General features: G+C 38.8%; 1 protein-coding gene across 1 annotated transcript in view; it reads left to right on the forward strand.

Annotated features, from left to right (window-relative positions):
- MVB12B (multivesicular body subunit 12B) overlaps positions 1 to 25,245 on the forward strand; it is a 256,508-nt gene that overhangs the window by 6,644 nt on the left and 224,619 nt on the right. The window contains exon 2 of the mRNA XM_040631900.1: positions 16,615 to 16,656. The gene's annotated coding sequence lies outside the window, so the exon portion shown is untranslated. The remainder of the gene's footprint in view (positions 1 to 16,614; positions 16,657 to 25,245) is intronic.

Below are 25,245 nucleotides of genomic sequence, written 5' to 3' on the forward strand. Positions count from 1 at the left end.
GGTAGGGAAAGTCACCCCCTCACTGCTCTTTTGTTTGTTGGTTGGTTGGTTTGTTTGGAAGTTGACTTAGTTCTTCATGTATCTTCCATTACTCCATATAATTTTCAGAGTAGATTTACCAAGTTTCTTTTTCAAAGAAAATACACATAGACACACACTTATATATATAACTGTACTTATGATGGGGATTGCAGTGAATGGCTTAATTAGTCTGGGGAGAGTTGACTTGGTTATAATAAGATTAAGTCATTCTCTCCAAGGATTGTTAGTTATTCAAGTTTTAAAGTTCAGTTTACAGAGGTCCTTATAAGTTCTTGGTTTAATTCTCTGATAACTGATTTTTGTTGCAGTTGCGATGTTATTTTTTTATTGTACTTTCTTCCATTTATGATTTATTATATTACATCTTTTGATATTTTTGATATTTTGATATTATTTAATTTTGATATTTTGCATTTTTTGATATTTCTTTTTTTTTTTTAAAGATTTTATTCATTTGAGAGAGAGAGCGAGCACAAGCCAGGAGGAGGGGCAGCGGGAGAGGGATAAGCAGACTCCCCACTTGAGCCTGGAGCCTGATAACGAGGCTCTATCCCAGGGCCCTGAGATCATGACCTGAGCCAAAGCAGACACTTAACTGACTGAGCCACCCAGGTGCCCCAGTATTTCATTTTTTATGACATTTTGTAGTTGGCTATCGCTGGTTTAGGAAAGTATTGATTTTTGTAGGTAACATGTCTGAGCAATCTTAGCTGAATTCCCTTGTTCTAATAATTGGTCTGTTAATTCTGTTGGTGCCTACCTAGATGGTTAGTCACATCTATAAATAATGACAGTTTTAGGTCTTCCCTTCCACTTTGTTAAACAGTATGAGTTATTATTAGGGCCATCTTGTTTTTGTCTAGGACGTGAAGATATATATGCCTAAAATTTTTCTATCATGTATATTACTTGTTTGAGGATGTATAGACTTTATCAAATTAAATAGATTTTTTCTACTTCAAGTTTTGAGGGTTTTTTTAATCATAAAAAGGTACTGGACCTTATAAAATGCCTTTTCTGTATCAATTGAGATTATCATATTTCTCTCCCTCAGTTAATTTTGAATTAAATGGAAGAGTTTTCTGATGCTGAACTATCCTTGAATTCCTTGAATATTATGTATTATTTCTAATACATTTTTAATGTATTTTTAATACATTGGATTCAGTTAGCACTTTTTTTTTTGTTTTTTTTTTTTGTGTGTGTGTTTTTTGAGAAAGAGAGTGAGAGCGATGGGGAGAGGGGCAGAGGGAGAGAGAGAATCTTAAGCAGGCTTCACGCCCAGTTGGAGCCTGATGCAGGGCTTGATCTCACCATCCTGAGATCATGACCCAAGCTGAAATCAAGAGTTGGACCCTTAACCGAGTGAGCCATCCAGGTGCCCCCAGTTAGCGATGTTTTGTTTAGGATTTTTGCATCTGCTTAAAAGTAAAATAGGCTTACAGTTTTCCTTTTTGCATAGTTCCTATCTGGTTTTAGGAGCAGGATTATATTAGCCCCACAAGATTAGTTGGGCAGAGTTCACTATTTCTCTGTTTTCTGGAACAACTTGAATAAAATTGAAAATAACTATCCCTTAGAAGTTTAGTGGAATTCGTATGCAGCCCCTGCATAAAACCATCTGGACCTCGGACTGTCGTGGGGTGGGGTGGAGAAAGAGAAGGTAGCTGACTACCAGTTTGATTTTCTTAGTATTTATTTGTTCGAGGCTATTTATATATCTGTTCAAGTTTGCTGTCTCTTGCACAAATTTCAACATTTTATATTTTCCTATATGTTCAAGTATCTCATATAGGTTATTGAATTTGTTAGGACAGATTCATAATATTGTTATTATTATTAGGTAGATAGTACTTCTATCTTGCTATTAATTATCTTTTTCAAGAAAAGCTTTTGGTTTGGTTAATCTCCGCTTTTTTTCTTCACTATTTCATTGATGAGTGTCTTTATCTTTATTTCTATATTCAGTTTGTGCTGTTTTGTTCCTTTTCATTTTCCTGTTCTTTGATAATGATGCCATAAATTTCCCACTAACTGTTGTCCTTAGCTGTGTCCATAGTTTTGACAAGTACCATTTTTATTAGCATCTATTTCCAAACACTTCTTTGATCTCTTTAGTACCGTGGTAAAGTCTAGGGGCCCTGGAGCCTGTCTGCCTGGGTTTGAATCCCTTATGAACTATTCAGTAGCTGTTTGACCTTGAGCAAGTCACTTAACCTTTCTGTTCTTTACTTTTTTCATTTCTGTAACTGATATTTAACATTTAAATGAATATCAGCTCATGTAAAGACCACCACAGAACATGACTACATATAATAAGAGTTATGTAAATGTTAGCTATTACAGTTGCCAAGCATATGGGACACCTCAACTCTCTTTTAATTGCTTTCAATTGTTCATTTCTAGTTAGATAGTAATCTTAGGGGGAAGATTTCCCTACATCCTCTGGAAAGACAGAAGGGGGAGACTGTGAGCCCATATGAGTTTGGAGACCTTTATTTATTAGAGGGACCAGTCTTTGTGACCATGGCATTCTCCCTTGAAGGCTTCCATGCTAGGTGTGAGGAAGGAGAAGATGGGTTGCTTCCAGGATGGACAGCTGCAAGGTAGATGAAAAGGAAGGACAAATGGGCAAGAATGTCAAGGGCACTGACATGAAACGGTTCAAGAGATGATTCTTGAAAGGCAACGCAGATAAAATGTGGGGTTTGAGGGTGAAGAAGGGTCAAGGATGACCCCAGGGTCTACAACCAGATTGATGGAAGTGCTGATTCCTGAGATGGTTAAAACAGGAGAAGGAGCAATCCAGGAGGTAGAGTGCAGAACTGGGATTCAGTTTTGGATACGTGATGCTGGGTTTGATTTGGCCAGGGCCTGGAGTATGGGTCTGGGGCAGGAGAAGAGGGATGAGAGGAGAAAAGTGGGCAGGTCCACTTTGAATGAATGAGTATGAATATTAACATGAATGCAAAGAGAGCAACAAGAATAGGTGTGTTAAGCAGGAGCTGGACATGGTGAATTCTGTGTTTTAAGCATACCACCAACTCCAGTATGGAGAATGGTCGTAAGAAGAGAGAACAGAGGAGGGAGACAAGTTGGAAGGGATCTGGACTTACCAGACACTGGGTATCACCCAGAGATGGTTTCATGAGTATGTAACCTTTATAGTCACACTGGGCTCTCCTTCATGCTCTGCTTTTGCTATTTTGAGCTTCTTAATAATTTTATCTTTGTATTGTGAGTCAAGTCTGATGGACAAGGGATTGCGTGTATGTGCAAAGGAGATGTACACAATATGGACATCTGCCACGGTTCCTTGCTGCCCCATGTGAGTGCAGCATTTGTGATGCCCTGTGAGCACAGAATTCAAGTGGACCCATGCGTCTTGCATGTTCATAACTGTTTCATTGGTAGCCTCTACATTTGAAGAAAAGCTTGCCTGGATATAAAATCTTAAATATTTTTAAAAAGTTGCTCCATTTTTAAAACATAAAATGTTACTGTCTGGAATCTTGATGACATCCTGGTTTTTTTTTTTTTTTTTTTTTAGTTATTCATTTTTTTTAAAAAAGATTTTATTTATTTATTTTAGAGAGAGACAGCCAGCGAGAGAGGGAACACAAGCAGAGGGAGTGGGAGAGGAAGAAGCAGGCTCCTAGCGGAGGAGCCTGATGTGGGGCTTGATCCCAGAACGCCAGGATCACGCCCTGAGCCAAAGGCAGACGCTTAACGACTGCGCCACCCAGGCGCCCCCATCCTGGTTTTCTTTTGCACAGAAGTCACTTGGACTTTTTAGTCACTAGCCACATGCAGCTATGGAGCACTCGAAGTGTGTCTGATCTGAATTTAGATATAAAATACACACCAGATTTCAAAGATTTAGTAGGGAAAAAAAGTAAAATATCTCATTAATAACTTTTATATTCATTACATATCAAAACAGCAATGTTTTGAGTGTACTGGATTAATTAAGGTGCACCTGGGTCACTCAGTGAAGCGTGCAACTCTTGATAATGGCTCAAGTCATGATCTCAGGTTTGTGAGATCGAGCCCTGTGTGGGACGCCACACTGGGCATGGAGCCTGCTTGGGATTCTCTCTTTCTTACTCCCCATGCCCCTCCCCCCCTTAAAAAAATTTGAGGTGCTTACATGGCTCAGTCGGTGGGGCATCCGACTCGATTTTGGCTCAGGTCGTGGTCTCAGGGTCATGAGATCTAGCCCTGTGTAAGGCTCCACGCTCGGCACAGTCTGCTTGAGAGTCTCTCTCTCCCATGTGTGTGCGGACTCTCTCTCTCAAATAAATAAAATCTTAAAAAATGGATTAAAATACATTGTTAAAATCAATTTCACTTGTTTTCATTTCATTTTAAAAGGTGGCTGCTAGAAAATATAAAATACATATGTGGCTTCCATTTGTGGCTTACATTATATTTCTATTAGACAACACTACTTCAGACTTTCTGTTCTGCTGTTATAAGACAGCACAATCTGCTTCCTCTCACACTTCGTTCTTGTTATCTGAACCTTTCACTTCCCTTAGTGTTCCCTCCTTGTTCCATTTGTTTTCAAGCAGTTTCCTTTCAGGGTTTAACTTCTGGAAGTGAGTCTTTTCTGGATATCTTCTAGATCGTTGAGGACTTAGACCCCCAACAGAATTCACTGTCCACATCACCTTTTCTGTACTCAGAACATCCCAGCTTTGTCCATGACTCCCAGATTTGCTTGTCCAGAGCCCACTCAGGGTAAGGTATTCTCCCTTGGGGTATGCAAATGTTCTGGAGATGTGGGGGCTCTGTGTCCAACAATAGTCTGATATATATAATCAGCCATATAAAAAGATGATATACAAAGGTGAGCCATTATAATGTCAAATGCTACAATTCATAATGAAAACAGTTATGCATATCTGTGTGCCTAGCACCAAGGAGATGCAGGAAGAAACAAATAGAGACAAACTTAGGTAGTAAGAGGCTTTCATTTACTTCTCTAAGTTCATGACATATATATAAAAAGTAATAATATAAAACACCTATAAATATAACTAATGAGATAAGTCTGATATACAATCACACTGACCAACAATTAAAAACAGTGATTGCACATTCCTTTCAGTGTTCCTATTGATTGCAAAATTGGCTTTGTGTTAATTCAAAAAGAAAACAAAGGAATAGTGAGATAACGTTCTCTGATCAGAATGCAATAAAACAAAAAATTACAATACCCAAGTATTTTTCTGCCTATAAAATTTAGAACTTGCAAACCATTCTTGGGTCTAGAAAAAATCAAATCTCAAACTTCAAAGTGTTAGAAAATAGTGGTAGTGAAAATCCTGTTAGGCCTGTGAGAGGTAAAACAGCGCCCAGAGGAATATTGATAGCTTTTGGATATGTGTATTAATGATAAAGAAAGAATGAACAAAAACGCATCATGGTTAGCTCAAGAAATTAAAAAATTCGGGCACCTGAGTGGCTCAGTTGGTTAAGCGACTGCCTTCAGCTCAGGTCATGATCCTGGAGTCCCAGGATCAAGTCCCGTATCAGTCCCACATCGGGCTCCCTGCCCAGCAGGGAGTCTGTGTCTCCCTCTGACCCTCCCCCCTCTGTGCTCTCTCTCTCTCTCTCTCATTCGGTCTCTCAAATAAATAAATAAAATCTTTAAAAAAAAAGAAAATTAAAAAATGAAACCTTAAGTCAGGAGGAAGAAATCAGAAAGAGAGCAGTGAACACCGATGAATTAGAAAAGAGAAAAAAAATAGCATTACTAAATCCAGGTCCCAGTTCTTTGGGGGAAAAACAAGAATATATCTGTGGTTTGGTAACTGAGAGAAAGTAAAACTACACAGAGTAATCATGACAGTTGGGGAAATAAATGCAAATAGTTACAAGCATTGTAAGAGAGAGTTTTGCTCAACTTTATGTAAATCAGTTTGGAAACTAGAAGAAATGATACTTTTCTTAGGAAAAAAATAATTGACCAAAATTGACTCCAGAGGAGAAAGAAATAATAAACCCACAAATTACCATAGAAGAAATAGAAAATGCCACTAAAGATTTACTCACCTACTTGAAAAACAAACTGTCCCAGACAGTTTTCCAGGGGAATTCTACCACTTTTTTAAGGGCCAGATAATTCCAATGCCATTTAAACTGTTCTGGGGCCTGAAATTTTTTTAAACATTCAGATTGTTTTTGTGAAGCAACAGAGACACACAGATACCCATATATATCACATATGCATACATTTATGAATATTGATACAAAAATCCAAATTAAAATAATAGCAAACAAAATACAGCAGTGCTTCAAAACAAAACAAAACTAATACACTATGACCAAGTGTTTACTACAGAATACAAGAATGGCACAATATTTTAAGTTCTAATAGAATTAATTAAAATCTATGAAAATCAGTATTTTTAAACATATCTATTGTGTGATGAAGAAAGAATAGTAAAGTTAATGGTAGGACGTAGGACGTAGATATATGCTTGTTCAGTGCAACATTCTTTCGGCTTTGGTGTATGTTTGAAAAATTTCATAATAAAATGTTGGTAAAATATCTATTAATAGAATTTATCATATTAATAGGTCTAAGGAGAAAGGTCACAAGATCATCTCCATAAACACTGAAAAGGCATTTGACAAAATTCAATATCTATTCTTAATTATAAAGCATTTAATAAAATAACATAAAAATAGACTCATCTCAACCCATAAGCCAGCATTATGCTTAATGAGGTAACACTAAAAGCATTCCCATTAAAGTCAGGGTAAAACTAAAATGTCCAATATTATCATATTGGACTATTATTTAGCATTGTTGTGGAAGAAATAACCAGTGTAATTAAAGAAAGATATTAGAGGTATGAAAATAAGAAAGTGAGACATTAAATTATCTTTATTTGCAGATGATAAGATAGAATGATATGATTGTGTAGCTATAACCCAAGAGACTCAGTTGAAAAACTATTACAAAAATAAGATAGTTCAATAATATTGTTGGGTACAAAATTAAAAGAAGAATCGAGTATTTGTATACCGCTCTCTTGATACTTAAAATACTCAGTATTTTATCATAATAAGAAATGTGTGATATATATGTGAATAAAACTTTGAAATACAGAGGCTCACAAATGATGACTTTAAACACGGAAAGTTATCTCATGTTCTTGGGTAGGAAGACTCAAAGATGACAGTTCTTTTAAAATTAATTTACAGTGTAATAGGATCCCGCTAAAATGCCAACAGTATTACTTAAGGAAACCAGCTGATTGATTCTAAAGTTCACATAAAAATGAACAAACCCAAATGGAAACGAATTTTTTAAATGTCAAGAAATTAGGGAGAAATAGGGTGGCAGATACTAAAACAGTGTAGTAATGGTACTTGTGTGTATAGACAGATCAATGATACAGATAAAAGTTCAGAATTTTCCCCAAAATGCACAGTAGCTTAGTATAGCTTTAGAGGTGGCATTTCAGGGGCGCCTGGGTGGTGCAGTCGTTAGGCGGCTGCCTTCGGCTCAGGGCGTGATCCTGGCGTTCCAGGATCAAGTCCCACATCGGGCTCCTCTGCTGGGAGCCTGCTTCTTCCTCTCCCATTCCCCCTGCTTGTGTTCCCTCTCTCGCTCGCTGTCTCTCTCTCTGTGTCAAATAAATAAATAAATAAATAAATCTTTAAAAAAAAATTTAGAGGTGGCATTTCAGATCGGTGGGGGGAAGATTGATCATTCAGTAATATGTCTTGAGATAACTGGATAGTCATCTGGGGGAAAAAGTTGGATCCCTGGTTTGTACTTTGCACAATTAAATTTCAGGCAGATCAGAGGTTTAAATAGAAAATGAAACCATAAACCATAGGAGAATGTTTTTATAATCTTGGCAAAATTGATCTTGGAATGGCAAAGGCCTTTCTAATAGCCATAAAATGATTGATAAATTCAACTACATTAAAAAAAATCTGTAAGAAAAAAACCATCAGAAGCTAAATCCGTAGAAACTACATATTGGGGGGAATAATTTGCAACTCATCACAAAGAGCCAGGTTCTCTAACATATGAAGCATTCCTAAAAAATTAAAAAAATAGAAAGACAACCCTATACAGGAAAAATGGGCAGAGGCTCTAAAGCATGCATTCTCAGTGTATGGCCTGTGGTCCCCAAGAGGGCAAAAATCATTTCTTGGGGAGCAGAGTATCTCAGATATGACAATGGTTTGTGGCCGTTCAAAGCTCAACTCTAAGGAATAAATCTTATTCCTTAGTATTTAATTCCTGTTGATAGAAATGAAATTTAATTTTTAATTGGTTGATTTAACAAATGTTTGTAATAATATAAATTATAAGAAAATAATTGTAATAATTAATGAAAGCAACATTTTCTCCTTTTAGGGTTAATAATGAAAAAGTGTTGAGAAATACAAATCTAAAAAAAAATAGTTGACAGAAAAGAACATACAGATGGTTGTTGATCCTATAAAAATAATACTCCTGTAAAAGCTTTATGGAAATAGTCAAGGCAGCATTATTCATAATAGCCAAATGGTGGAAACAGCCCAAACGCACATCAGCTGATCAATGAATAAAAATGTGGTAGATCCAGGCAATGGGCTGTCACTCGGCCGTAAGTAAGGAATGAAGCGCTGACACCTGCTGCTACTTGGATGAACTTGGACAACACCATGATAAGCGAAGGAAGCTAGTCACAATAGAGCACATACTCTGTGATTTTATTTACATGAAATGTCTAGAAAAGGCAAATCTGTAGAGAAAGTGGTTGGTTGCTTAGGGCTGGGGTGATGGGGTATTTGGAAGAGTGATTGCAAAGGGCACAGTGTTTCTCTTGGGGTGATGACATGTTCTAAAATTGACGGTGGTGGTGATCCCACAGCTCTGAATATACTAAAAGGCACTGAATTGTACACTCTCTGGGTGAATTGTTTGATATGTGAATTACATCCAATAAAGTGGTTACCAAAAAAATAACCAGTAGTAGCAGTTCTTAGTCTTTCTTTGGAATGGACCACTATAGTGTCTCTCAATAGCCGTGAAGACTCTCTCCAGAAAGATTCGTACATGGAGAAAAGTTTGCATTTAATTTCAGTGCCTTTGAGGACCCCCAGACGCCCTAGGAGTCCATGTGACTCAGCCTAAGAACTTCTGCAAAATATTTAGTGACATGGAAATATTTTCATTAATTGCCATTAAGTAGAAAACACAGTTTTATAAAAATAGAATGATTAGAAGGAGTTCATTTCTGTGGTGCGTATCAACTCTTCTCATTCTGGAACATTTCTTGCTTATTCTTGTACATTTCTTATTTATTTAGGTCTCCTTTTATGTCAAGTTGTATGGTTCTCTTCATATGTCTGCACTTCTTTTTTTGCTATTTAATAATCTGTGTTGCTCCCTTGAATTGTATTTTTATTCCAATATTACTTTGAATTTTTATTGCTGCCAGATTTATTTTATAAGTGGCCACCTTACCAAATGCTCTTTGTTTTTTGACTTTTTACCCTTCCATCTTATTTAATTTTCAGAATGGAAATATCGTTATTGTTTTCTGAATATAAAAGTCATACATGTTCATCATTTTAAAATTCAAACAATTTAAAAGATTAGAAAGTGAAAGTACCTCCATAATTCTGCCCCTAGAGATAGCCACTGTTTCTTATTAGTTGTAAGTATTTTTCAATTAATTAGCTGGGGCTTCCCAGATAGAAAAATCATATCATCTTTAATTAATGTGTGACAAGGATAATGTTTGGAGGATATTAAGCCAATGCATTTTCTTTAAAAAAGAATCTTAATTATGAAATATCTTAAACATACAGAAAGGTACAGAAAAGGATATAACATATTCATTTTACCATTGTCAGAGTTTTGGAGTCCTTCCACCCATCCCTTCCTTCTCCTGGGGCACCACCCATCCCCATATGTTTACAACATAAGCATCTATCCACAAACAATACACAGATTTATTCTGCCTGTTCTTCAGTGTACATGAATTGTAGCATTCTGGCTATAACTTTTTGAAAGACTTTGAGATTTACTCAGGTTGATACACATAGATCTAGTTTTCATTTTATCTGCTTGCTAGAATTCCATTGTTTTGCCATTTCCCTTCTAAGGTCCAGTTGTTTCCATTTTTAAACAATAACATACATACATGATAAACATTTGTGTCCATGTCTTCTTAGGTACACGGGGAAGATTTGTCTAGGGTAGATATGTGGATGTGGAATTGCTACATCACAAGGTCTGTGCACTGGACTAGGTCCAATATTACCAAAATATCTCCAGTGTGATCATACCAGTGTACCCACCATGGTTCCCACCAGCGTTCCCACCAGCACCGTGCTCTGTAAGCGTGCTTGTTTCCTTGTAACCTCCCCATCAGGTACCATCTGATTTTTAAGTTTTGCCAGTGGATGGATATGAAATGTATCCTGTTGTCACTTTAGTTGCATTTTCTTGATTACCTGTGAGGTTGCAGAGCTTTTTACTTATTTATTTACTATTGAGATTTTCTCTTCAGAGTCCCTGTTCATAGCCTTTGTCCATTTTCCCCCCTCATTGATTTGTAAAGTTCATTATATATCGTGGACACTAATATTTTGTTGCAGATCATTTCTCCCAGACTATGCTCTGTTTTCACTTTGTTTATAGTATCATTTATTGTATGCAAATATCAACGTTTGCCTTTACGGTTTAGCACTTTTTCTGTCTGGCTTAGGAAATCCTTCCCACGCCAGTGTCATAAACACATGTTCCTATATTTATTTCTAAAAGTTTCAATATTTTTGCAATGTATAATTAGTCTTTAATCTACCTGGCATTAATTTTTATATGATGTATAATTTTTATATGGAATTATTAGGAATTTTATTTTGTCTTTTCCTCATATGGATAACAAGTAATTCCAGCATTATTTTCCCCTTTTAACTTTTTACTTTAAAAAATTTCAAGTATATACAGAAATACAGAAAATAGAATAATAAACCTCATTTACTAATCATCCATGAATGTTCATTTCATGGCCGATCTTGTTTTGTCCATAGCACCAATCATTCCCTCTCCTGAATTAATTTTAAAGCAAAGTCAGACATCATATAATTTCATCTTTAAATATCTGAGCATGAATCTTTAAAAGATCAGGTCTCTTTTGAACCACAGAAGCATTATTATATCTAAAAAAAACATTAATTTCTTAATACCAATAAACAAATCTCTACAAATCATGTCATAATTTTCTTTTTGCAGTTGGTTTGAATCAGAATCCAAATAAATTACACATATTGCTGTTGATTGAATTTTCTTAGGTCTGTTTTAGCATATGAATATCTCCTTCCTCTTCCCCCCCCCTTGAAATTTATTTATTAAAGAAACTAGACTGTTGGTTCTGTACAGATTCCCACATTCTAAGTTTTCCTGACTGTATATTTGTGATGGTACCATTCAACATGTTCCTCTGTCCTGGTGTTTCCTGTATGCAGTGAGAGACCTGATGGCATTCAGATACGACATTTGGCAAGACTACTTTGTCCAAGATTTTGTGTGCTCCCATCAGCAGGTTTATAATGTCTAACATCACATATTTGGGATATTAACAACCATTATGTGCCTAGATCCATTACCTCATCAGGCTTGGAAAATGACAGTATTCTAATTCCATCGTTCCATTATCCTTCACCTCAACATCGCTTATTGAACAGTCCGTTCATTTGTCACTCATTTGTGCTGGTCCCATATACACGCGGCTCGGTTTCCAGACTCTCCTTACTGTTCTTTTGACCTAGTTGTCCTGGCACTAATGGCACATTATTTTAATTACTCTAGCTTCATCACAAGTCTTCATATTTGGCAGAAGAATACATCACAGAATACGTTAGCTTACACACACATACACTGAGAAGAAAGCTCTTCTTGAGCCTTTATGATTCCATACATATTTTGGAATCTGCTTATCAAAGTTCCGAGGAGAACTCCCTTGGTGTTTTGGAATCGCACCGTGTCAAATCTATATTGCTGGTGGGAGAGAATTGCCATCTTTGTCATACTGAGTCTTTGTATCCACTAACATGAGTTAGTTATCCATTCGTTTAGACCTTATCCTTCAGGGACGTTTTATAATTTTCTCTTCAAAGTTCTTACACATCTTATGGATGTCGTCATTGTGAATGGTGTCTTCTTTTTGAATTACACTTTTTAACTGTTACTGGCGTATAGGAACGCAATCAATTTTTATATATGGGATTTGTATTTAGCAGGCTTGAGGAACTCTATTATTCTAATAGTGGTGTTGGTAGATTTTCCTGGAATTTTTTCAAACGTAGGCAGTGATTTTTAAATCTGAGAATAATGACAATTCTGTCATGTCTAATCCATATATCTTTTTTCTTTTGTCTCCTCAATTGTATTTATCTAATGTTGACTGCAAGTGGTGATAGCGATCTTTTTTTGCTACTTTCTGAATTTCACAGAAATGCTTTTGCTATTCACCAACTATCATGTATGTTGGGATTTCCCCTTTTTTTTGAATTTATTTTTTTCCAGCTTTATTGAGATACGATTGACATATAATATTGTGCAAGTTTAAGGTGTACCGTGTGATGATTTGATATATGTATATATTACAAAATGATTATCATAATAAGGTTAGTTAGTACATCCTCACCTCACATAATTACCATTTTTGTTGTGGTGATGGTGGTGGTCGTTGTGAGAACATTTGAGATTTACTCTCTTAGCTCCTTACATATGTACAATACAGAAATATATAGTCACTATGCTGTACGTACCCTAGAACTTACTTATCTTGCAGCTGGAAGTGTATGCCCTTTGACCAGTACATGCCCCTTATGAGACCAGGTCAGCTCCTTTCTGTTTCCTAGGTAACTTTTCATAAATAAGCATTCTGTTTTATCACATGCTTTTCCCCACATATGTTGAGGAGGTGATAATACGTTGTTTGTTTGTTTTTTTAATATTACTGGGCTGTGGGGCACCTGGCTGGCTCAGTTCGTGGAGCACGCAACTCTTGATCCTGGAGTCATGGGTTTGAGCCCCACAGTGGGTGTAGAGATTACTTTAAAAAACAAATAAAAATTAAAAAAAATATATATATATAACTGGACTAATTACATTAATATTTTTAAGTGCTAAACTATTTGTGTGTGCCTCAGATAGTCCCTACTTGTTATAATGTCTCACTGCATTTTTCACTCATTGCCCAATTTGATATTTTATTTAGATTTTTACATCTATGTTCATAAGTAAGAGTGTCTTATAACATGCAGTGCTTGCCGCTTCCTTGTCTGTTTTGGTATTAAGGTTGTCCCTGCTTCCTAAAATGTGTTAAGGAGCTTTCCCTTTTTTCCCCCCCATTCACTAAAACATGTTGCAAAGAATAAGGATTTTCTATTCCTTGAAGTTTTAATAACTGACCTATAAAATCATCAGTGCTGGATAATTTTGTTTTGTTTCTGTGGGTGGATTCTAAACTATGGCTACCATTTTATTAGTGATTAAAAAAGCTATGCAGGTTTCTTCTTTCTTCTTGGATCACTCTTATAAATTACACCTATTCATGAGATTGTTCAAATTTTTAATTTATTGTTACAAACTTCTTTGCAGTGTCCTCCTGTGATGTATTATATCTGAAGTTTTGTTCCCCTGCTTTTCATCCTTAATATTGTTTATTTGTGCCTTCTCTCTTTTATCTTGATAAATCATGGTAGAAGTTCGGATATTTTATTAGTCTTTGCAAAGAACTGATTTAGGGACTTAAAAAATCTTCTCTACTGTTAATTTTTTAAAAGATTTATTTATTTATTTGAGAGAGAGAGAGAGAGAGAGAGAGTGAACACACAGAGGGAGAGGCAGAGGGAGAAGCAGACTCCCCGCAGAGCAGGGAGCCCAATGAGGGGCTTGATTCCAGGACCCCGGGATCATGACCCGGGCCAAAGGCAGACGCTTAACTGACTGAGCCATCCAGGTGCCCCTTCTTTCTACTGTAAATTTAATTTGTACATGATTGATTCCTGTTTTCTTTATTCTCATTTTTATCATTGTCCTTTGAGTTTACTTAATTACTCTCTTGCTAACTACTGGAATTGGACACTTAACTCAGTGTTTTTAAAATATGGTACTGTTATTTTTGTTAAATTTTCTAAATGGGGTGTGTTAGCCATCTATTTGTAATTTATTTCTAATTTTATTTGTTGTCAGAGTGTGTGGTCTGCACATCTTCGAGTTTTCAAAGACTAGTCTGGTCTAGTTCTTGGTTATTTTGATAACTGTTCCATAGATGCTTGAAAAGATTGATTCATCTCTAAATTTTAAGCACAGAGTGCTAAACAGATTTACAAGTTCAGGTGTGTTAACTGTATTATTCAAGTCTTCTTTATCTTTACTAATTTTATTTTTCAACTGCTTGACATTTATGTGAGAGAGAGTTCGTTAAAAATCTCCCTCTGTGGTTGTGGATATGTCTGTTTTTCCTTATAATTCCAGTCATGTTTGGCTGTATACATTTTGAGGTTGTTGTTAGGTGCATACAAGTTTAAGATTCTTAAATCTTTTGGGGGGGGTTGCAGAGAGAGAGGGGAAGAGAAAATCTTAAGCAGGCTCCATGCCCAGCATGGAGCCCAGTGCGCTGCTTGACGTCACGACGCTGAGATCACCACCCAAGCCAAAATCAAGAGTCCGAGGCTTAACCGACTGAGCCACCCAGGTGCCCCAGGATTCTTACATCTTTTCCCTTAATTGTTTTGTATCATTATGTAACATCACTGTTTATCTCTATCTGCTTTTGCCTCAGAATCTATTTTGCCAGATGTTAATATAACTACACCACCTTCTAAGTTATTTTTTAATTAAATTTCTCTGATATACCATTTTCTGTACTTTTATTTTCAATCTTTCTGAGACATAATCTTACATTGCTTATAGCTGTTCGCTTTTTTCTCCCCCAATCTAAGCAGCTTTGTCTTTTAACTGGCAGAGTTGGTCCACTTATATTTATTTTTAATATGAACATTTGTTAATATAATATATTATAATATATTAATATAATATAATAATAACCTTATTTTGTGCTCTTTCCTATGCCTTCTCTTGATTTATTCTCTCCCTGCCCCTATTTTCTGCCTTGTATTTGATGGATCAGATTTCTTTATTCCCTCCCTTCCTTTGTTCTCCTCCAGTGGCTTGGAAGTTTTAGCATCTATTTCTCTGCTTTCAGATGATAAGCTTACATTTTTATAACGCATGCTTGAACTACCAAAGTCGGAAGTTCGTCGGTATTCATACCCTCCTCCTAACCTGTTCAGGGATCTGATGACCACTCCCTCCCACACTGTGCATGTTATTTTGTCTAGAAATCTAATTCCACATTATTTTAAAACTTCTCCAAATTAATTCTCTATTTAATAGCTGGTCTCCTCACTTCAGGGCTAGTGAGCTTCGGTTTGTACACCTGCAGCTCTGGCTTTTGAAAACATCCCTCTTTATTTCTCACATCTGGGCATTTTCATTTATATGTATTTGTGTGTGTGTGTGTGTGTGTGAGAGAGAGAGAGAGAGAGAGAGAATGAATAGGTCTGTATTTTGGAAACTTTGTGGAATATTTTATATAGGATTTCTAGTAAGATTCTAGATGACAGAAGAAAGGGGTGCCACATTATTTCAGTTTGCCATGTTGAGTGGCACCCCAGATTTTTTGGCATTGATGTATATGCACTTAGAGAAAATACAGTTTGTTTTGCTGTGGATTTTTTTAAAAATTATAGAGTATCCTATTGTATATGCTATTCTGTGTCTGTCTTTTTCTATCAGTAATAAGCATCTTCCCTGTCAATATCTATGCATCAAACTGATTTTCACTGTTGCAGTTTATTGCATTGTATGGATTTAATATAGTTTATTCAACCACATTTTGCTTGGACACTAAGATTATTTCCAGATTTTGCTGTTAAAGGGAATGTTGCAGTTAAAATCGTGTACAGGCTGCCTTAGGAATGCATGCCAGTGTTTCTGTAAGATAGAAGCAAAGATGTGGTATTGTCATGATATAGAATATGCATTTTTTTCATTTTGATCCTGCTCAAATGCCCTTCAAAGTGGGAATGCCATTCTATGTACATTTTCATAGACATTTTATATTCCTGTCATAATGTATAAATCTGTTACCCCCATCCCATCAACACTTGTTATACTTGAACTTGAAAAAAATTTGCTGAACTCATGGCTGCAATTATCCCTTTATTTTACTTTGCATTTGGTCCCCTGATTACTAGTAAAATGAAACCTCTTTTCTGATACGATTACTGACCATTTGCATTTCCTTTTCTGTGAATTGCCTGTTCATATTCTTTGTCTATTTCCTAGTCTAGATAGTTTGTTTTTTCTTAATGATTTGTTAAGAATTATGGTTATAGAGTAGTCAACTTTACTAAACGTTGCATTTATGGCTTTTGGTTTTTGTGCTTTATTTAAGAAGTTTCCCACACCCCAGGTTGATTGTACAATCTCCTATAATTCTCCTAACACAATTGTTTTGTGTTTTGCTTTAGGACTTTAACCCATTGGAACTTCTTCCTTATGGATAGTGCGAGGTAAGGATCTACTTTTATTTTTTCATATGGGAGGCATCTGTCGAGTGGTGTATAACTTCCTCACACATTTGATATTGCATCCTACTTAGACTAGTAAATCAATGGACAGGATATATCTGAACTCTACTCAGTTCTCTTACGTATTGATTTGTCTCCTCCTGTACCAATGTCACACCATTTTAATTTCTCACCATTTTAATTTACGAAGTTATGAATCTTATAGACAGAAACATAGATTATGTTTAATGTTTATTTGGTCCATTTGTGTACCTTTGTTCTTCCATATTAATTTTAGAATTGTTTTGTAAAATTCCATGAAAAGTCCTCTTGAGTTGCAATTGATATTATATTGACTTTAAAGATTATCTGAGGGAGAATTTCTTTCATACTCTAAATGCTTTGAGCTTTTTATTTGTTCAACTTGCCTCATGAACTTCTTATTTTATTGCATTTCGGTGAGAAAATGTAGCCTTCTTCCTATAATAAATATTTATTGAGCACTGACATTATGGCGGCCGCTGTGCTAGGCACTGAGAATCAGTGGTGACAAGACAGTCATGTTCTCTGCCCTCATGTGGCTTAAACTTCTTAATATTTCCTTCATGGGCTAGAAAAATCTTTCATTTTAAAAAAGATGCCTTGTGGAACATCTAAGATGATGTATTCTATGTAAGTAGGTGATAGATTTTGAAATATATCTTGTAAATAATCTTATTAATGAAATTATTCATATCTTCCATATTTTTATTTCTTTTTGCCTACTTGATTTGACAAAGTGATGCAATAATATTAAGGTATCCTATTAGGATTGTGATTTTGCCAAATTCATCTTGGTATTTCTAATAGCTTTTGCTTTGTATATTGCTTTTTTAAAAAATGCTACCATTTATTAGATTTTTTAATAAAGAAAATGTTAAAGAATATCCCATAATCTCACCATCAACATAATCCTTACCAATTCCCCAAACACACACACACACACACACACACACACACACACGCACACACACACGTGTTAGGAAATTCAGATTATACAGAAAACAAAAATTCAAGTTTCCTGCTTCACTACCCCTCTTGCCGAAGGCAGCCACTTTTGACAACTTGGCAAATTTTGCCTGAGATCACCTTCTTTCCCTCTAGCATTGTTCCACAGAGCCTCATGTTTCTGGAAAGCCAGTGATGCACAGAACTCTCTCTAATGATACAGCTCCCATGTGTCTTAGAGTAGGTGTTTTTGGGGCTGCGCCCAGCTCCCACTGCCAGTGCCTCTTGCTTTGGAACTGCTTAGGCCCTTCTAGAGCAGCGCTTTTCAGACATTTATGTGCACACAGATCCCTGGAGACGTTGATAAAAAGCAGATTCTGATTCAGCGGTCTAGAATAAGACCCGAGATTCTGCATTTCCAACAAGCTCTCAGGTAATAGCCCGGGCTGCTGGTTCTTCAGCTACACTTTGAAGAGCAAGGTCCTGTCCTTAAACTTGTCTGCCCTTTGGAATCCCCTGGGGAGTTTTATAAACTCCGAATGCCTGGGTACCACCCCCCAGAAATTCGGATTTAATTGGTATGGGTTGTAGCCTACACAGGGCAGATTAAAAGCTCTCCAGGAAATTCCAGTGTGTGAGAACCACTGTTCTAAAGAAGGTCTCGTCCTCATCTCCATGCTTCGCTTTTGCTGCAAAACCGCCCACGGCACTGAAGCTTCGATCGAAGCCCCTGTAACCTGTTTCCCTGGGGTCCTGGCAAGGACCAAGATCCCCACCGTGTGCTCGAAGGGTGCCGACTCATTCTGCTCCGTGCCTCAGGGAGACCTTTCCCTGCAGTTTCATGTTCTCCTGGGTTTCACCTTTCAGGAGGGCACTGTTTTTGTCTTAGGAGGTCTCCCAGAGGGAGAGAGAATGAAGTCAGAAGGTCTGGCCGTTCGGAAAGCATCCCCTGAGCAAACAAATCGTGCCCAGGCCTCACTTCGTAAATAGGATAATCCTGCCCCGGAGATCTCACCTAGGCCTGCCTCCATCTCTCGTTGTCCTGCCCGGCCCCCATTCCATCCGTCATACCTTTGCACTGCCTTTCCTTAAAAAATGCGGTTCTCAAAGTGGGGTCCCTGGGCAGCAGCCTGACCATCACCTAGGAATTAGTTAGAAAGTCAAGATTCTTGAGCACCTTCCCAGTGCTACTGATCGGAAACTCTGGGGGTGGAGCCCAGAAATCCGTATTTTATCAAGCCCTCTGGGGGACTCTTATGCCTCCTCGCATGGGGGAACCCTTGCCTAAGATGCTGACTGATTTATTTGACCTGGGGTGGTGCTCAAGTGTCACTGTGTTGAAAAGGTTCCCCAGATGATTCTCATGTGCAGCCAGGGCTGTGAACCACGGCCTTAAACAGTCCTCAGTCCTTAGATTTATCAGGCCATTCTCTTAGGGGCCAAGTAATAACCCGATCTCCAGCTACAACGGGTTCCATCACCTTGAGGCGCACTTTGTAATGCTTCTAGTATTTTGTGCTGATCTTCTTCCTCTTTCCTCTCAAATTTGTCCAGATTTTCTGTAACTCCTTGGTTTAGATGCCCTGGTGTCTTGAGAGGTCCCAGTTGCTCCAGTGATATAATACACTGTGTGTGTGTGTGTGTGTGTGTGTGTGTGTGCAGATGTACATGTAGGTACGTGTGTGTGAGTGCACGTGCATGGGTATGCTTCTACATGTGTGTACACACGTGTGTGTGTGTGAAAGAGACCATTTCCCACAGGCTCCCTGGATATGGTTCCCTTGGGGAGAATCGTTCCAGTCTTCTCTGGCGTATTTCCTCACGCACCATTGCTGGTGTAATAACAGCTGAGATGTGGCCCCTTCTGTAATGCTCAGTCTACCTTTCCCTTTCATATTAGTCTCTTCTGCCTTCAAGGTCCCATTTGATTGACATTTCATAGCCATCCAGTCTGCTCCAAAGTCCTCAGTGTTTCTCTTCCTCCACTCAGTGGGGCTGTTTTTAATTGTTTTCTTTTTCCACTGCTGCTCTGATGGTCTGAAGTATTCTTTTCTCCGTATAACCTCAACTTTCTGGACAACTTAATTCTTAGAGACAAAATCCTCCAAGGACAGGATTTCTTAACTTCTCTGTAGTTTTTGGGTTTACAATCATTTTATTGAGTTATTTCTCTGTGAACCTAAGAAGACAGCACATCTCTTTGTAACAGATTCCCTTTTCCTTTTTATTTGTACATTAATAAAATATGCTGTTCTTCTGAGAGTGAAGTCTCAATTTGGATCTCTAAAATCCAAGGCTATGATTATTCCAGAGCCAACTTCGGACCACATGGTGGGGAGCATGACCCGTAAGAGGCTATGGGCATAGCCACATAAATGCGCAGCTTCCCCTGGCCCTGAATGTACCATAAAACAACATAGAAGGGCATGGAATTTCAGCCGCCTACTTGTGCTCTCTACCCTACTCTCATACTAAGAGTATAAAGGTGGAGGCTCACGTGTGTACGTTGTGCAGCACACATGGGACTCGGGCACAGTATAAATGTTATGAAAACAAGAGTAAAAACAAAAAGTAGTTGGTCCTCCCCTTAAGGTCTAAATAACATTGTAGGTGCATGATGGCTCCCAAGATGTGCATGTCTTAGTCTCCAGAGCCTGTCATGGTAAAAGGGATATGCTGACGTATTAAGTAAAGGATCTTGAAAGTAAAGAGGATCAGACTAGATTATCCCAGTGAGGTCTACATGTAATCCCAAGAGTCCCCATAAGAAGGAGGCAGGAAGTTCAGGGTGAAGAAAAGCGGATATAACAACAGAAGCAGAGAGAGGTTGGAAGATGCGGGGCTGCTGGCTTTGAAGATGAAGGAGGGGGTCATGAGCCAAGGAGTGCAGAGGGCTTCTAGAAGCTGGAAAAGGCAAGGAAAGAGATTCCTCCTGGAGCCTCCAGAGGCAGTTCAGCCTTCGCAAGACCTCGATTTTGACCCAGCAAAACCCACTTTGGGCTTGTGACGTCCAGAACTGTGAGACAATAGATTTGTGTTGTCTTAAGCCACTAAGTTTGTATTAGTTTCTTAGAACAGCAATCAGAAACGAATACAGTATATTGACAGGGATAAAGGGCTTTCTTTTCCCTCTAATCAGAGCATCCCCCCTGCTCTGCCTGTCTGCTGGGGCCCCACAGCTGCTGACATCTGCCGAGAGCCACCTGCGTGGCCCACGCCAGAGTGCGCACTGTGTATTCCAGGGCAAGCTGTAGCAGCCCTTACCCTGAGGCCTGGATGGACCCGCACAACCCACTTGTGCTGAGGCCCATGCCTGTATCAAAGCAGCAACTCACCAGTGAAAACAACCTGATGGCATAGCCCCACCCAAACCCGCAGCCCTCAAATGTTAATTTGCTCCCCAAATTCCACTCCTAGTCCAATACGTGTAAGCCCGATGCATCAGATGGTAACCCTCCCCTGAATGAGCCTCCCCACCCACAGTGGAGCCCTCTCCTCCCTGAGGATCAAGCCTGCGCCTGCGCATTTAAGGCTTGGAGGAGATGTCGAGAATGGGGGCTTCCCGTGGACAGCTGGCTCTGAGAACGGAGCAGGGAAGGGGCCGAGCTGCACCCTGTTCTCCACCCCGAACTCACCTCCAGAGCAAGTCCCACCCCTTCTTCAGGGAGAAGTGAGTGGATGGGCCGAGAGTTGGGGTTACACCGATGGAGCCCCATCCTTGTGGAAACACCAGGAAGGGGGTGATGGGTTTTTCTTGGCATATTTCTTGTAGACCTGTGCAGTCTGTGTCCCTGGCTCCCCACAGCAGCCCTTTGGGAGTGGGGTCTTGTTGCACTTTCATCAGTAAAGCGGGACTCAGAGGAGTGAGACAGTTTTCCCACAAGATTAAGTGGCAAAGATGGGATTCAAACCCACATCAGTCTGAATACATGTTGGTTTTTTTGTTTGTTTGTTTGTTTGTTTTTAAGGGAAAGGCAAAAACTATCTCATTTACAACAGATGAGGTAAGCCTGGGCAGGAGCACCTCAAGTGGATAGGTTGTTTGAGGGACCATTCTTTCCAGTTTTCCCACCAATTTATCCTGTGCACATTTTCTGATCCCGCAGTAGAGAGGAATTTGTGTGCTTTGTATTTACGCTAACTGTGTACGTCTTCCCGGCAACCACCCGGGTTCCATTCTATTATTATCCTTATTTAACAGTTGAGGAAACGGAGACTCAGAAAAAGAGTAACAACTTGCCCACAGTCGTAGAGCTAAAAAGTGACAGAACTGGGATTCCATGTCCCATGTCCACATTCACCACTGGCACAAAGAATGGATGAAATGGAGTAGACCATACCCTTTGTGGAATATATTGCTTCCGGATAGGGCAGGAGAGCGCTGCTCGGTAGAAAGCATATTTAGTCCCATGTGTGAACCTGACCTGGCACAGGCAGGCTGCCTCTTAGCTCTGGTTGGCTGGATCATAAAATAGATCTGGCATTGTCACTCCCCTACTGAAAATCCTCTGTGGCTCCACATTGCTCTTGGCAACAGTTTCAACTGTTTTAAGACGGCCTGAGGTCCTGCTGGGTCAGGTTCCTGTTCATCTTGCTAGCCTCATTTTAAGCCACCTCCCAATTTCTTTTTTTTAAAAGTGATTTTTAAATTACATATCAAAGTTTATGTACATGATATAGAGTTAGATAGCAGCATAAGGTTTATAACAAAAAACAGGGGTTCCTATTACATCCTCAGTTTCCCCTCATGAGATTGCAACTTTCAGGTTTTAGTGATCTCTTCTGCTATTTGCCTTTGTATTTCAAGGCAATGGTTTATGCTGCTAGTTCCACATTTTTAAAGAAAAGTCTGTTGACCTTCTAGTGAGAATCAGATGAAGATTTAGTTCCTTTACATTACATCACACTTCCCTTCCCATCCTTCCAACATGATTACATCACAACTTTTGTTAATCGAATACTCATATTATATAATTAGGGCCATGCAGAGATTAGTCACAGCTGAGCCATGTAGTGTACTATTAATACATTCTTTTCCTGTACAACTTTTGTTTTTCCCAGAGTTAATAGTTCATTTGTTTTTTATATTTACCTGGTCTGATTATTTTTTTTTTCAAAGATTTTATTTATTTATGTGACAGAGAGACAGCCAGTGAGAGAGGGAACACAAGCAGGGGGAGTGGGAGAGCAAGAAGCAGGCTCCCAGTGGAGGAGCCAGATGTGGGGCTCGATCCCAGAACACCAGGATCCGCCCTGAGCCAAAGGCAGATGCTTAACGGCTGAGCCACCCAGGCGCCCCTGGTTTTCTGATTCTTGACCACTTCTGCCTCAAACTTGCCAATGAACTAAAATGCCCCTCCCAGTATGGTCAACCTCATCAGGTAATCTATCATATTTTTTTTCTCCACTGGACACAGCTTTCCTCTGGACTTCCATATTCCCATGATGCTCCAGGGTGATTTTTCTCAAGACCTCCCTGGCATATGACTGTCATCTTGGTACATTTCTTTCCCATCATTCCCGGTTTTCCCTTTGCCTTTCTGTTGGATCTCATTTCCCATATTCCATGCTTTTCTCTTTCTTAGTTTTCTCCCTCATTAGCTGTAGCATATCTTCTTAGCATCCTGAAAAGGAATGCAGAGGCGCTGATAATATATTTTTAAATTTTGCAAGTCTAAAAATGTATTTGTTCTTCTTCCACAATTAACTGATAACTAGGGGAGACTCAGAATTCTTGGCTGGAAATTATTTCCCCTTATCTTTTGTAAGTCTTTACTCCACATCTTCTAGCTTCCTGAGTTGCTCTTTGGAAATTCCATATCATTCTGGTTCCCAATTCCTGTGTACAACTTTCTTCATTTCTGGCAGTTTCTAGGATCTCTCTTTATTCTTGGTGTTCTAAAATTTCATAATAATATGCCTAAATTTTCTCATATTTTACTTTCTATTTAAAAAAATTATCTTTATCTTTTTATTCTAACTTCTGGGTTCTCTTAACTTTATCTTCCAGCTTTTCCATATTCTCTCAACATTCACTTAAAAAATACATAGATAACATTCTAATCTCATTTTTTGGCTGCAGTGTCTTATCTTTCAGAGGGTATTATTTATAGAGGTTTATTCAAATGTTTCCTGGCTCCCTGTATTGTCTCTCTTTCCTCCTACTCACTTTTTCCTAAATCTCTGGTCTCTGTCTTTCATTCTAGAGTCTTCTACAGATATCTGGTGATAATTGGCTGTCATTCGTATTTCAAAGTATTGTGTATGGACCTGACTAGAAGCTCTGTGTACGTGGGTAGGGTTCACCCGGGGTGATCTCACAGACACTGGCTATTTCATTGGAGGGCCCTTGGTGGTCTCTGTAGACCTCTTTCCTTGGGCCAGACAGTTTTCCCAGAAAAGAAGTTTTTCATTTGCCTGACCTGGAGAAAGAAGGAGGCATGGAGAGAGCTCTAAGCCCCTCTGCCAGCATCCTGTGAGCACCAGGAGAGGACAGGGATGCTAGTTTTAGTGTGGGCCTCACTCTTTGCTCAGCTGATGGTGCAAGTCCAGAGTCTCTGGCCAACCTCTCGGAGGGTAAACCTCGTGTCTATAGCTGTGGTGGGGGATGTGGCTGGTCCCCTGACCAACTGAGGCTTGAACCTTGTTTCTTGTGTTACTCCCTCCCAGCCCCCTTCGGAAGTACCTAAGCTCCATCCCTGAGCCTTTTCCAGATCCCTGGGGCCAATTGGTTTGCTCCTAGTTGGCTTCCCTTCCTGCAGGCTCAGATTTCAGTTTTGCCTGCTCTGCAAGTCAGTTGCCATCATCTATTTTCCTAGCTTCCAAAATTTAGTTAATAACTCCATCTGCTTTTGTTTCCTCTCCTATTCTCTTTATCCTGTGGGTTTATACATCTTTAAATTCCATTAAAGCCCATTTTGGTAAGATTTCAGGAGTGAGTAGAAACAAACACTTCTTTGACCATCCATTTTACCTAAAGTTCCCTAACTTTCTTCATTGTTTTCTTTGCTTGAGCCATATCTGTTCTCTTTGATTCTTTTTTTTTTTAGATGTATGAGGTTTTTTTTTTTTTAAGATTTATTTATTTTAGAGAGCGAGAGCGTGTGTGTGTGCATGAGTGAGCGGGGGAGGGGCAGAGAGAGAGGGGGAGAAAGAATCCTCAAGCAGACTACCTGCTAAGTGTGGAGCCAATGCAGGGCTTGATCCCAGGACCCTGAGATCATGACCTGAGCCAAAACCAAGAGTTGGACACTTAACTGGCAGAGCCACCCAGGCGCTCCTCTCTCTCTCTGATTCTGAAACATGTTACGTTCCTTCCTGCCACTGGGCCTTTGCACATGCTCTTTCCCCTCTCCTGGAACACTCTCTCCTTCTTTCACCCGCTCTTCTCTTGGCTGTGACTTATCATACATATCTCAACTTAAAAGTCACCTCTTCAGACAGACCTCCCCGATCATGAGCCTTCTTTCACCCAAAGCAACTCTAGCAGCTACCTCTGCACAAACCAGAACTGCTTCTTCTGGATCCTCTAGAGCCCCCTGCCTCCATCATATACGCAGGAGGTTTTCAGAAGGAGGGAGAGAAAGGAGGAAGGGGCATTTCCCC

This window comes from Ursus maritimus, unplaced genomic scaffold (assembly GCF_017311325.1).
Source record: "Ursus maritimus isolate PB19 unplaced genomic scaffold, ASM1731132v1 scaffold_17, whole genome shotgun sequence".
In the NCBI taxonomy this organism is placed as follows: domain Eukaryota; kingdom Metazoa; phylum Chordata; class Mammalia; order Carnivora; family Ursidae; genus Ursus; species Ursus maritimus.